Genomic DNA, 14,875 nt, shown 5'->3' on the forward strand with positions numbered 1-14,875 from the left:
ATTCAGGATATCATATTATCTTATTCCTTACTCTCATTCAGGATATTAACATTAACACACTCCTTACTCTCATTCAGGATATTAACATTATCATACTCCTTACTCTCATTCAGGATATCAATTAAATCACTTTCCTTACTCTCATTCATATTTGTTTCGTCTCTTGCGACAATAAATTTCTCATTAAGCCATTTGGTTCAAAACCAACTAAAATAGTTTTACATGATTTTTCATCAAATTTTCTTTTTCTGTTTTTAATATGAACATACACTGTAGAACCAAATATTTTCAAATATTTTTTTAATTAGGTTTTCTATTGTGCCATGCTTCATATGGAGTTTTTGTACTATCATCAAGTGCCCTAGTCGGAATCCTGTTAATTAAATAGGTTGCTGTCAGAACAGCTTCACCCCAGTAGCTTTTATCTAATTTAGCACCACATACCATACTACGAGCTTTTTCAGTGATCGTTCTGATCATTCTCTCTGATACACCGTTTAATTGCGGTGTATATGTATTTCGTTAAAAACGTTACACAATAATGTGTATATAGATCTACAAATATAACACAATTTTTTTTGTCGTCAATTGAAACAGGTGTTATTGGCCCGCATATATCAGAGTGGATTACAAATTGATGTATTCTTTATGTATTCTTTATTTTTATGTTTTTCAAAACGCAACCTAGTTTGTTTACCATTTAAGCATGATTCACATATCTCATCAACTGGATAAACATTATCCTAAAGATTATTGTCACTAAATAAATAATTTCTTTTAATTTCTAGCAATTTTCCTTTAATAATGTGACCTAATCTCTCATGCCATAAACGATATTCATTAGTTTTCACATTTAATGTATAGGCCTTAAATTCAAGAATTGGTGTATTGAATTCTCAGTAACAACAAACCGATTCTTGCGTATCTTTACGCCGTTACTGCCAAAGATAACAGTCACACCAGCCTCCTGCAATCGCTTGACAGAAATTAAGTTTTCAGCAACCTCCTGGCAATAAAGCACATCCTCAAGCGTGATTTGATTTCCGTCGTGCAGTCTGACACTGCCGCGCTTCGTTGCAAAAATAAATTCGCCATGCTTGGCGACAGCTATTTTTATTGGCAACTCCAGGTCGATGGAATCAGCAAAGAGTTTCTCATCATTTACGAGATGGTCTGTAGCACCAGAGTCCAGTATAAATTTCACTGTTTCACCGCCAGTTTTGGACATGTTTTTATTTAAACGATTTAACATAAACGCGAAGCCGGGCTGGGTTGTTGCTGTTTGTGCTTGTTTGTTATTTTCTTTATTTTTATCGTTTATTATTCTTTTATACGCATAACAATCCTTTTTCATGTGCCCTTCTTTGCCACAGTGATGGCACCTAATGTTAAACTTTTCTTTTGCATTGAATGGCTTGCGAATAAAAGTATTATTATTTTTAAATATATTAGTATTTTAAACGATTTATTTTTATAATTATTTTTATTATATGCAGTTGCTTTCATAACTTTCCTACTTGTATCTTTGCTATCGTTTTTAATTTTTATCTCGTGGTCTAGCAATCTGTTCTTTACAAAAGCTAAAGTAAGATTTTCCTCAGCTAGTGTCTCGATAGCAGTTATTACCCTATTATACGCCGATGGCAAGGTCAAAAGAAATTGCGATACTTTGTCCATTTCTTCGATTTTGGCTTCTGAAGCCAACAACTCACTCATTAGTTCATCGAAAAAATTGAAATGACATAATAGTCACTCTGCAACTTAAGCGACAGCAATCTCTTTGTAATCGCTAACTGCGACAAGAGGCTCCTGCGCTCATAGATCTCGTCCAAATTCCTGAGAATTTGTCGCGCCGTGTTGTCGCTTGTCGCAAAATTGAGAAAGGAGTCACTAAGATATTCTATCAAAATGCTCTTTGCACAACGCTCTGCCTTTTTCCAGGAATCGTCGATGTTATCAGGAATATTCCCATCAATCACTTTTAGGACATCTAATTCTGCGAAAAGGGCTCTTATTCTGAATTTCCACACCGAGTACTTTTCGCCGTTGAAAGGCTTAATGCTGCGTTTTGCTTTTTCCATACTACTTTTCGCAAACGCACATACAGCTATGTATATGTATGTGTGTAAGTAACACAGAAGTCTACAATTTCACAAGAATTTCACAACGTGGCGCAAACCAAAGTAATTTCACAAAGCACCTAAAAAAATTTCACGGATCTAATTATAATAGGCGTAGCCTGATCCCATAACCTATTGAAAACTTGAATAACAAGAAAGGAAGCAAACTTCGGCAAGCCGAAGTTCAAATACCCTTGCAGCTATTTCAAAAATTAAATACTCTTGAAAACGTTAAAATTATGATTAACTTGCGTGTATGTTTAAAAACATTGAAGCTATGATGATTTGCAGCTTATGTAACGAACTGATTTTCTTTATTATCTGCTCGCTACGAATGTCGTGCGGCTAGCTCAGAAGATGTAAGTGTTCGTCCCACCAAATTTATATATACGTGACCGCCCTTTGACCAGTGAAAACACACAGAAAGATTGGGAGTATGCAGTGATCTTTTATTCGCCGACTTGACCCTCGACCGGGGTGGTGTACTGGTTATGTAGAATCACGTCCTGCCGTCGTCTCCTTCCCACGTTGAATGTCTTCTGCCACCCTTGGCTCGGCGGGTCTACAGGGACTAGGGATGCGTCACCGTTCCCAGACTAGGGTGAACAGGCACTGTGCTCTCAAGGCGTACGCCTTTCGCAGCCGCAGCCTCCTGTCCCTTGCTCTGTCCCGGCCGGTCGCACCGGACGTCGGCTCAGTTTCTACCTGACGGTTCAGGCGTACGCCGGAAGCCGCCAACGCAGTCCCTGGGTCAAACGCCAGGTTCTAGACGAACGCTTCCACCCTACCCTCTCTGCCGCAGGCTTAAGAATTCGACGTGTGGGCTGCTCGCTCGACACTCGTTTTCGTCGTCCTGGGTCCTCGTTGTCCTTGTCCGCCTCCAGCTATCTCGACCAGCTCCGCTCCTTGTTGGCGACTCGGTAAGCTGCCGTTCTGGGACTCTAGCGGTGGACCGCTGTGCTCTCAACGCATACGCCTTTCGAGACACCAGCTGAACAAGCGCGCGTCCTTCCGGGCTAGTCGCACCAGGACCTTGTACAGTTCCTGCAGGACGATCGCCAATGCAGTCCTTGTAGGCAGGTAGCTAGTTCTGGACACTTTGCTTCTGAGCCCACGGTTCTTCGTCGAAGGACTCTATTTGTTCACTTTGTCGGACACGCCGGGTGGGATGCCAAGCTCAAATCGCGACAGAAGTTGTAACAAAGCGCCTGGACTTAGCCGTGTGATGCCGTAAGGACCTCAGCTACCTGTGTCTCAATTCGGAGACTTTAGCTCTAAGTCCCGAACGTCTCGACGTAGCGATCTTGTTTCCTTGATGACTCCGCACGGCTTTGTTTGCTCCTTCACAATGTTTCACTGGTTACTTGTTCACTTGGTGACTGTTACTTGTTGACTTGATAGAAATCGACTGATCCAGCTTCCTGCGCTCGGCCGGTTTATATAGGCCTCCATTCACCGCTAGTTATCGGCGTCTCCTTGCCTCCTGGTCCAAAGTCCACGGTTTTACCGTTCGACCTTTCGTCCTCTGTGCCCGGCACTAATATCAGGGTCCAAAGTCCGGTGCCGTCCCGTTACTTCCTTCTGCCCACGGCCCTTCGCCGCTCTTTTGTATTGCTGTCCCTCTCGGACTCTCCTTGGCTTTGTCTGGTGCTCAGTTCACCACTCTCTCTCTCCGCCCTACCGTTACTACGGGCGAATTCGCCGCGTAACTGGTAACTGGTAGGCCACTGCTTGCATGCGCTCACTCTGCTTGCTTCTTAACTTGTGGGGAGTTATTCAACTCCTCACATTCTCCCCTTACTTCGGGAATGAAAAAGAGACTCGCTGTTCTCTCTGCCTTGGTACACTCCACATTCTGACATTCTTCCCTCGACGTGTCTTCTCGTACTTGTCCTCGTTCGCCTGTAGTATGACCATTCCACTTCCACAAACTACATGGTTCATATCAAACAATAAACACTGGAGGACATGGGGAGAGTTCAGCGACAGTTTTCAAACGTATTTCCTGCCAAGGGGTTTCTTCACAAAGCTCGCAGATCAGGTCAAACAAAGGAAACAGGGCTTTAGAGAGTCGTTCAAGGACTATATGGTTGACATGCAAACCATGATGAGACCACTTGGCTACTCCCCAAAGGAAACACTCGAGCAGATAAAGGAAAACTGCACGCCTGACCTGAGGATTTCCCTGAGGACATATAAGATAGACGATCTAGAGTCTCTAATGGTGCTGGCTGACGAGTATGAAGAACTCGAGAAAGAGCGAGAAGCATTTATTCAAGAAAACAAATTCTCGCGAAGCAAAACAACAACACCACAGGTCACGTGTAGAAGGTGCGACGAAGAAGGCGGACACCAAGCACCTATTGACGGTCCAAGACAATGGACGCCAAACACCTACAACCACCAGAGCACGTTATGGAGACCACCCAATACCAATCAGAGACCACCCAGCGCAGCTCCAAGAGCCCACAGGTCACAGACACACATCGTGAACCCACACGAAGCTTTTTCCCTCTAAGTCCCGAACGTCTCGACGTAGCGATCTTGTTTCCTTGATGACTCCGCACGGCTTTGTTTGCTCCTTCACAATGTTTCACTGGTTACTTGTTCACTTGGTGACTGTTACTTGTTGACTTGATAGAAATCGACTGATCCAGCTTCCTGCGCTCGGCCGGTTTATATAGGCCTCCATTCACCGCTAGTTATCGGCGTCTCCTTGCCTCCTGGTCCAAAGTCCACGGTTTTACCGTTCGACCTTTCGTCCTCTGTGCCCGGCACTAATATCAGGGTCCAAAGTCCGGTGCCGTCCCGTTACTTCCTTCTGCCCACGGCCCTTCGCCGCTCTTTTGTATGGCTGTCCCTCTCGGACTCTCCTTGGCTTTGTCTGGTGCTCAGTTCACCACTCTCTCTCTCCGCCCTACCGTTACTACGGGCGAATTCGCCGCGTAACTGGTAACTGGTAGGCCACTGCTTGCATGCGCTCACTCTGCTTGCTTCTTAACTTGTTAACTTAATTATTCGATAGTTCCTATGGCAGTTATACGATTGTTCCTATGGGAGCTATATGATATAGACGTCCGATTTTGATGAAATTTAAACCGTAATTCTGAAATATTTAACCATTACTATATCTCGAAGAACAAAAAAAAAATTAAAAAAACAGAAAAGTTATAATTTTTTAAATTTATTTTTCCGATTGTTCCTATGGGAGCTATATGCTATAGTCGTCCGATCCGGCTCGATCCGACTTATATACTACCTGCAATAGAAAGACAACTTTTGGGGAAGTTTCATGCAGATAGCCTTAAAACTGAGAGACTAGTTTGCGTAGAAACGGACGGACAGACGGACAGACAGACGGGCAGACAGACGGACGGACAGACGGACGGACAGACGAACGGACAGACGGACGGACATGGCTAGATCGACTCTGTTAGTGATGCTGATCAAGAATATATATACCTTATAAGGTCGGAGATGTCTCCTTCACTGCGTTACAAACTTCTGACTGAAATTATAATTCCCTCTGAAAGGGTATAAAAATATAAAAACCCTATTTAGGGTTTGCGTGCGTTTGGTTGGTTTTTTTTTTTAGATTATTAAACACGTAAATAATTAATAAAAATAAATATTTAACACTTCTTCGATATCAACAAAAACAAATAAAAAATAAACGCATTGGCAACCAAGAATATCGAAGAGCTTAAACACCAACGAGATGTTTGCATGAAAAGTATTAACCGAACGTATCGCTATTTAAAAGATGCCAAATTATCTGTGAATCCGGTTGAGCCTGAGTTTCGATTAGAGATTCTAAATACGCACATTAAAAATGCTTCACTTTTGCAAAACCAAATCGAAGTGAAAAATACAAAAGATGTATACCGCGAAGAGTTGGAAGAGAGGGCCGTATTGACAAAGTCATTGCTGATTTCGATTTTAGATAAATGCAAGCAAAATAATATTGAGAAAACCGCTCCGCCAGCAAATCGCCCGCCTCAATGCCGCCTGCAGAGGGTCGCACTCCAAATTTAAAAATTTGATAAGCCTTTTTGAAACTTTCGTTGACAAAGATGACACTTTACACGATATTAAAAAATTAAATCATTTAATTTCGTGTTTAGCTGGAGACGCTTTAGGAACAGTTAGTCACTGCGGAAAATTATCCCAAAGCCCTTGTTAGTCTGAAGCGGGTGTACGATAATGATTGTCTTATTTTTTTGACAACATATCGTCACTTTTTAATTTCCTAAAAATTTCCCACCCTTCAGCTACAGCCTTGAGAAGTCTCATCGACACGGTCACAGCCTTGTATCGAGTCATTCTTGCAACTGCTGTTGTGAGCGTTCAAACCAAAAGTGGCGAGTTTGTATAAGCTCGAGCGTTGCTCGACTCTGGCTCACAAATAAGCTTAATGAACGATGAGCTCGCTTAGAGGCTCAAAATTAAAAAAGAGGACGAGTGCATGAGCTTGCGAGGCATTAGACTAATGCCCAAGCCACACAAAAAAATACTCATGATTGTGAAGTCGCGAGTAGGGAACATCCAGTTGTCGTCCGATTTTTGGATCCTGAAAAATATTTCTGGTTATCATCCGGATCAAACGGAGAACACCAGCGGGTGGAGGGTGCCTAAAAATATTCAGTTGGCAGATTCATTCTTCTTCAAGCCCCAAAAAATATATATGCTTATCGGCGCTGATACTTTCGTTGAACTTTTATCTATTGGCCAGATAAAGCAGGGGCCTGAACTTCCCATCTTACAAAGGCAGTTCTCGGCTGGATAGTTTCAGGGAGATGTGCATTTGAAAAAAAAAGTAAAGATTGAAAAAATGGTACATCTCAGCTGCCAGGAGGAAGCGTTGGAGTCAATTGACACAACCCTGTAGAAATTTTGGTCTGAGAAGGACTTGCCGCCCAAGGGTAAAGTCCATGTTCGAATGCATTAGTTTGCCCTTGCGGCCGACATCAAAAAGATGTATCGCAAAATGATGGTGGACGAAGCTGACCGAAACTTTCAGCTCATAGAATGGAGACGAGATCCTTCCGAGTCCCTGAAATTCTTTAAGTTAAACACCTGGAACTTCGCCAGCACCCTCTTTGTCGATTCGGTGTCTAATGCGGCTAGAAGAGATGGCGCAAACAATTCATCCAAAATCCGCAAAAGTTATTCAGAATGATTTTTATTTTGTCTGGCGTCGGATGCGTTGACGACCCGCAAAGTCTTCGAGACGAAGTTTCTCAGGTCTTGCAAGAGGCAGGTTTTTTTTGTGTCCTTTGGTCACAAAGGCAAAGATGTTATTGCAGGAACTGTGGCTTAGAAAAATAGATTGGGACGAGTCGCTACCGAAGCAGTTGCCCTCATCGTGGGAGACGTTTTAGGCGACGCTTCTTCAGCTGCCGAAAATTAAGCTATCGCGATTCGTCAACACAGATCCACAAGTTCCGATTCAAATACATGGTTTCGCTGACGCTTCCATGCGATCGTATGGAGCGTGCATCTTTGTTCGTACTCAAACTGCTGAAGGTTTGAAAGTGTCTTTATTGACCGCCAAATCAAAAGTTGCTCCCCTCAAGACGAAAACTTTGCCCCGCCCTGAGCTGTGTGTAGCTCACCTTTTAGCAGATCTCTATAATCGTATCAGGCCATTGCTAAATTGTCCCATTGAGAATGTTTTCCTGAGGACAGACTCCGAGATCCCTTTACACTGGATCAAAACCCATCCCTCGTCGTTGTCGGTTTTTGTTTCGAACCGGAGCCAAATTATTTGCTTCAGAAAATAGAGTCCTTTTCGTTGCACCTGAAGCTTCTGAGTTTGTTCGTGTGAATTTTCCGTTTTAATCAAAGGTGTAGAAAGGTGTCAAAACCCTTTGAAAATGTATTTCGCTTTTGAGAAAATTGTTGAAGCTATCCAATTTCACGAATTCAGGGACGACATAAGTAAAATTCGGAAAAATAAACCTGTAGCAACGAATATTCAAAATATTCGACATTGCTATGAGTTGGGGGTCGGTTATTGAATGCTCCTATTCCGTACGAAGCAAAATTTCCGTTGTTGCTCTCTAAAAGCTCACAGTTCGTCAGATCCTATGTGCCATACCTGCACGTTACGAATTGTCACGCTGGCCCACGAGCTCTCGTAAGTCGTCTCCGCGAGAACATATTGCTAGTTAATGCTCAAGAAGTCTGCCGACGAACAGTTCGGTCGTGCATGCGCTGCTTTCGATGCAAGCCGCAAATATTGACGCAAATTATGGGGAACTTGCCAGCAGTTTATTATTATGATGTTTATTATGAGAATTTCTAAAGTATAATTATAACTTATGCCAAATAATTACTGCTGTATTCGGATCTTTATTTATTATACTGCCTCATGAACTCTAATGACATGCTTGGTAACTCCTCAATGGCCTATATGGCGTTTGTAATATCTACCTGCCTTTTTATGAGGGCAATTGTTTGTTTTTTTTTTTAATGTAATTTATAAAATGTAATTAATTATTTAATTGATTAATTTAATTTAAGTTAGCAGCTGCTCTCGTTACTGTCTTCGATGATTGTTTATAGCCGATGACGTCGTTTGTTTTCGCTGATGCTGTTGTTGTTGCTGCACTAGCCCTTATCCTGACCTAACGGGCTATCTTTCTACAAAACCTAATAAAGTAATATTTATTATAATTGGCACCCAACTTGAAAAAGTTCCGCGTTAGTGAATTCCAAAAAAGAATTTTTCCAAAAAACCCGTTTAAAGACGTTTTGAAAAAAAATTAACACAATCGTCGTAAAATTAACTTGACAAAACTTCCAGTTACTGTAAAAAAAACTTGGTAAAACTTCCAGATAAATATAACAAATTCAAAACATTATCCTGAATAAAACGTCCAATTACAGTGAAAAAGTTGCAGTGAAAAAACTTGGAAAAATTTACAGTTAAGCAACAAAATCAAAATTACTTCGCAACCAATTGAGTCCAGGGAAACAAAATAATTTTTAAATTCGTAACTTAAAAACCTAACAATTTTTTGTTGAGTGAAAATATGTTTACAAAATTAAGCAACTACGTCGTAACTTGCCAAAAAACCCAGCAATTTTTTTCGAGTGAAATTTTTTTTACAAAATAAAACAATTATATCGTAACTTGCAAAAATCAAAGAACATTTGCTGGACATATTATTGGAGGATAAATAAACTGGGTATAACCTGCAACCGCATTCACCACAACGATTCGACCCCGCAGGAAAACACTTAAAAATTTTTCAAAAAAATATATTGTGTTTCACCTTGACAAAATTTATGTAGGGCTAGTATTTTTAATCTCTTAAATAGAATCAAAGTTAAAAAAAAAAACAAGAAAATATTTGATTTCCAATTCAGAAATTACGTTTTAATAAATTGAATGACCAAATGTATGCAGAAAGGAAAAGAACTGATAGTAGTGACGAAAACTTTTTATAGAGCTATAGAAGTAAATAATCCAACTATAAGTAATAGAATCTGCAGTCTACATGGGGAACAGCGTCAGTATGTCAAGTAGTGATATATCCGAGGTCTTACGCGGCGCGGTTTAGGCAACGCCAAATTCGCAGGACAAGGCCTTTGAGCAAAAATTTCTAGAATTAGACGGAAGTTTAGGGTTTATATCTCTAACCAATACAGAAGTCAAAGCCTATGAAGCAATTAGTATCGACAATGGAACAAAGTGAGAAGAGCCTTTGGACATTGTGAAGTCTTTCCCTAAATTTGGTCTCTTGGAGACCAGCTGCTTACTCTGCATACACTGTTTTTGAGCCTTTTAATGGTAGCTCTAGACACAGGCGGTAGCAATTATCAGAAATAAAGTAAGGGGTGATGCCGATGCGTTTTTAGCTTCCTATAACACAGCGCGCCTGGACACGTGAATTCCGACAAAACACCGGTGCATGTAATCCAACAAGAATTAGACACTATGAGACAGGGAGAGCTTTCTATTAATAGGTCTTACGATGAAATATTGTAGAAAAGAAGCTATCCCTTCTTACTAATAAAACTTAAATGTCACAGGAGCCTTGTGCTGCCGCCATTTTGAACGAAAATTTAGGAGCTATGCTCTAAGACTCCCAGAATTCCTAGCCCAACCCAAAGATATGCCCTCCGCATTAGCACTCGCACAAGAAGTGGAAGCTTATAAAGCATAAACGTGGCATAGAGGCTTTTTAATTTGCTGAATTTAAGAATGTAAATTTTGTCAAAGTTGATGATAAAGGCGTACCGATGTTCATAAAAAATTATTTTCAAAAATGATTATATTAAAAGCAAACGCATTTGCTGACCCTTACGTCCCTACCGCATAACATAAACACGGTTGCCACAATTCCAACGGATGACGAGCGTATTTATTTAAAAATGAACCCCGTCCCTCAGGAAGATTGGATTTTGTCAATACTGAAGTTAAACAACTTCTTGCTGATGGCATTATCCGACCCTACAGTAATCCCATCTGTGTTGTAGGTAAAAAGGGTGTTGACAAAGATAGCCAAAAAAAAAGAAGCTGGTCATTGATTTCAGGAAACTAAATAAAAAAATCCGAGATGATTAGTACCCGATTCCTAATATATCGGAATTTCTGTCAAATTAGGAAAAGTTAAATCGGGATTCCACCAGATAGAGTCGGCGGAAAAATATAGGAAAAAACGGCCTTTTCAGTAAACAATGGAATTATTAAATCCACATATTTTAAAGAAAGTGTGAAATACCTTGGATTTGTAGTAAACTTTCCCAGAAAAGGTACAGGCAATTATACACTTTCAGCCACCAAAAACATTATTTAATCTTAGGTCATTTTTGGTGCTTGCTAGTTATTATAGATGATTCATAAAAGGGTTTGCTACTATTTCTCGTCCGCTCAAAAACATTATAAATGTCGAAAATGGTAAAGAAGGTGCGAATCAGTCTAGAAAAATCGAGATAAATTTAAATCAAGCCCAAAAAGAGGCCTTCGAACGACTGAAGAATATTTTAGCATCAGAGAAGTTACCCCCATGTATCCCGATTTTAGTAAGTCCTTTTACCTCACTACAGATGCCTCACAGCATGGCATAGGTGCCGTACTATCTCAAGGTAAGCCATTATTTCAGGTGGAATTTCGCAATGACGAAGAGCATCTTGCGGCAAGTGTAAAGGAACTCCTAGCCATTGTATGGGCGTTAAACAGCTTAAGCAATTATTTATATGGAGTACAAAATTTAACGATCTACACAATGACAATAGCAAAATAATACGCAGGAAAGCTTTTGCCGATAAGCACAATGTCACCGTTGCTTATACCCCTGGTAAACAGAATCATGTGGCGGATGCTCTTTCCTGATAAAATGTAAACGCACTAGAAAATTGTGGTGACCTTGACGTCGCCACTATTCACAGTGAAGTAAAGCCAGTAAATTGATTTGCAAATCAAATTGTGATTGAAGAATCGCTACACCCAGTGACTTGAATCTTTGTTCTATTCAGTTCAGGAAAAAGGACTCTCTACTACATCTCCTAAGAGACGTCGTAAAGCCAGACGTCGTCAACGCATTACATTGCGAACTTCCTGTTGTTGCACGCTTTAATTCAGGAAAATCCCTCAACAGTCTTTAAGTAATCGAAATTTGCCTCCATTCAACCTATCAGCTCGCGAGCAATTGTAGTAATTATTCATTCAACCCCCAACTTGAACTTGAAATAGAAATTAAAGAAGGCTCAGGAAAATACCCAAGACCATATAAACGAAGGCAGGGTTCGCGACTTTTCGACTTAGCGACTATTCACACTCAAATTACATACCGGTAAGCGACGGGGACGTTACTATCTTGGACGAGTATTGATATCTTGGACACACAGCTAACATAACATTTTACGAGACTTATGCGGACGAAACAGCATTGCTAACGACAAAGCTCCCAAGAAAATCTCGTACTCTAGTAAAAGTAATAGCAGGGACTCCAAAAAAGTTTCACACAATTGCAGTTAATACAGTCTTAAAATAACCAGATAGACATCAAAAGCAATTAAACTCCATTAGCAAGTCAGATAAGATAGACTCAGACCACCTGTATGTGACAGTTCTGGCAAAAAATAGCAATGGTAAATTTGTTGAGTCCGGTTATCTTAGATAACATTGATGTAAGAGAGATAACGAATAAGCACATTACGAATGTCAATGTGGCTGATGTGTCGGCGGTGTCTAAAGTAAAAATAATTCAAAATTATAACCTTTTGTATTTTGTAGTTAAGTTCCCAAAACCGAAAGTAGTTTGAAAAAAATTAATGATTTATCCCGTATAACACAATAACGTAATATAAGATTAAGATCAACACAACATTATAGCCGATTGCGGGGAGCGAACAACCTTCTGCAAAAATTTGGTGAATTCAACATGCGCTCAACAGTTGATGTCCGGTGTTCTTGCTCACTGCGACCCGAAATGCAGCCATCTTCAGCCTGTGGTTGTGGTAGATGTAGGCATGCTTATCATCAATGAAGCTGCTTCAAACATAACAGACGGCAGTACTCATCAAAACCTTGCCGGCACGTTCCTAGTAACCTTTGACGACCAAATAAGCTTGAATCTTACATTAATCACCATGGGGTTCTGAATAAGGCACCGGCCGTTCCAGCAATGGCAAAAATCATCTTTACTGAGTCTACATTTTCTTCACGAATGAAGCCAACGCAATCTGCTACCCATGGCTCCATTTTAGGCCCCTTCTATTTGGTTGCTTTGCCCTCTTCTTCCTGATCCGTCGCCGAAATGACAAGAAGAACCGGAGCAAGCTGCTGGCGGAAACACTGGGAAAGACCAAGGGCGGCCTTGACTCGACTACGGTCATTGATCTGGCGCCATCACCGGATGCGCGTGTAAGCGGGAATCTGGCCGGCGAAATCCAATCTGGCCCATGCAAGCGCTGAGTATTCAGCTAGGCGAGCTATTATTTTAGGAGTTATCAAAGCTATGAAGTCCTCTGCCGCCCCTGTGCCGCGCCGCTGCTGCCGTTCTGCTGCCCCTCTGCCGCTGCTTGGCCGCTGTTCGACCGGTTTGCTGCCGAAAATCGCTTGCACAAAAAATGTTGTATTTTTTTTTTTTTTAGGGATTGTAAATAAATGTTTTATTTTTCCAATTATTTTTCTAAGATTTTTTTTCTAGTCTTTTCATTAGCCTACGTAGAGACAGCATCTGCTTGTCTGAGCGACAGAGTTATCTTTTTCTGTGCAGGGTGTGAGCTCAAGTGTCCTGCACTTAAAGATTACAAGTGCTAAGAACTGCAACCTTTTCTTGTTTGAGTAACAGATCATAAACTATGGCTCTAGAGAGAATAATATGACATGCCCAGAGCTCATAAAATCTTACACTGGTACACTTTGCACTTTTTGGTATTGTTGCGGTTCAAAGTCGGGGGTTCTCAAATGAACGAATTCAAATGAACTCAGAATGCCGAAGTATTTTTGTTGCGTGCCGCTAGTACAAAACCAGTGGCAATAGTCGGCGTAATAAGTTTAATATTAATTGGTATTACGTCAAGAGTTCTTTTTATTTTTTTTCATATATTTTTTGTTCTTAGGAATACATGCTCTTGTATTTACTTATGGGTATTCCAGATTACAATTATCAGTTACATGGCGTAGCCTATGAAAACAATACGATTTGGACACAAATATCTTAGTTAAACTATTTCTATATATATGCATGCAGATGGTGTGAAAACGAGACAGAATTGACACCTGTGGACACAGGCATAAATGGTCCTGTGCTTATTTCGGTAGGCCGATTTCAATAAGTTGCAAGCAAATATCTTCTTGACGAAAATCGTACACAAGTCAATAGCAACCTAAAAACATTATTCCATTTGCAATTCATTGCACAAGAAGCAATCCTTGAGAATCCTTCGTGCACTATTCATTCCTGACTGATCACCATCAAATCCTAGAGGCGGTAGATGGCATCCGATCTTCAAATTCGATTCAGCACAAAGAGACAATTTCCAAAGAAGAATCTCAAAGAATATATTCATTCACCACGAGAATAATTCCAACACCCAAAAGCTGCGAATTGTGTTCTAGTGAGAACCACTTACCGATACTTACGCTTCCAACAATTAACGGTCGTTAATCATAGTCATATTCAAAGGATACAAATGTGCGCAAATTGATTTGAAAACCGCCCCCAAATTGGCAATTGTAGAAGCAATTGTAACTATTTCACATGCTATAATCGGCATCACACGTTGCATTCAAGAAACCTTTTTTTTGGCCAAAGTGACCCTACACTGCATCCGCCACAAACTTACCAAACAACAAGAAACCATTATCCATTCTCTGTCCCCACGCTCTCCGGCTCCAACTCTCTCCCCAAGTTTCCGCTCCGTTCTGAAGTTCCTATTTGCAAGTGTAAGTAAAGACACGCATTCTAAAGTTATTATTTTCGCAGTTCCTCCGTGGGAATCGGCTTAAAGCCACTACCAACTCTAATATTTTTGTTGAACACTTGGCTTTGCTTGCAGATATTGCAAGTTTATTAACCAAGGCCGGTCTTATAATTAATTTGACGCAATGTAAATGGTGAGTTCCGGAGGTTAGCCATCCAGAAAAAAACAATGTAATTGCTTAAGCTTTGCCTCGGTCGTATCAGTTACAAATTGGACTGGAAACGAAAAATTGTTAGTGTATAGCAAAATGTACCCAGCAAGCTTACCTAATGTGCCGGCCCTCACATCTCCATAAGCATGTGCATTTACAAAAA

The sequence above is a fragment of the Drosophila gunungcola genome (assembly GCF_025200985.1).
Source record: "Drosophila gunungcola strain Sukarami chromosome 2R unlocalized genomic scaffold, Dgunungcola_SK_2 000015F, whole genome shotgun sequence".
NCBI classification, from domain to species: Eukaryota; Metazoa; Arthropoda; class Insecta; order Diptera; family Drosophilidae; genus Drosophila; species Drosophila gunungcola.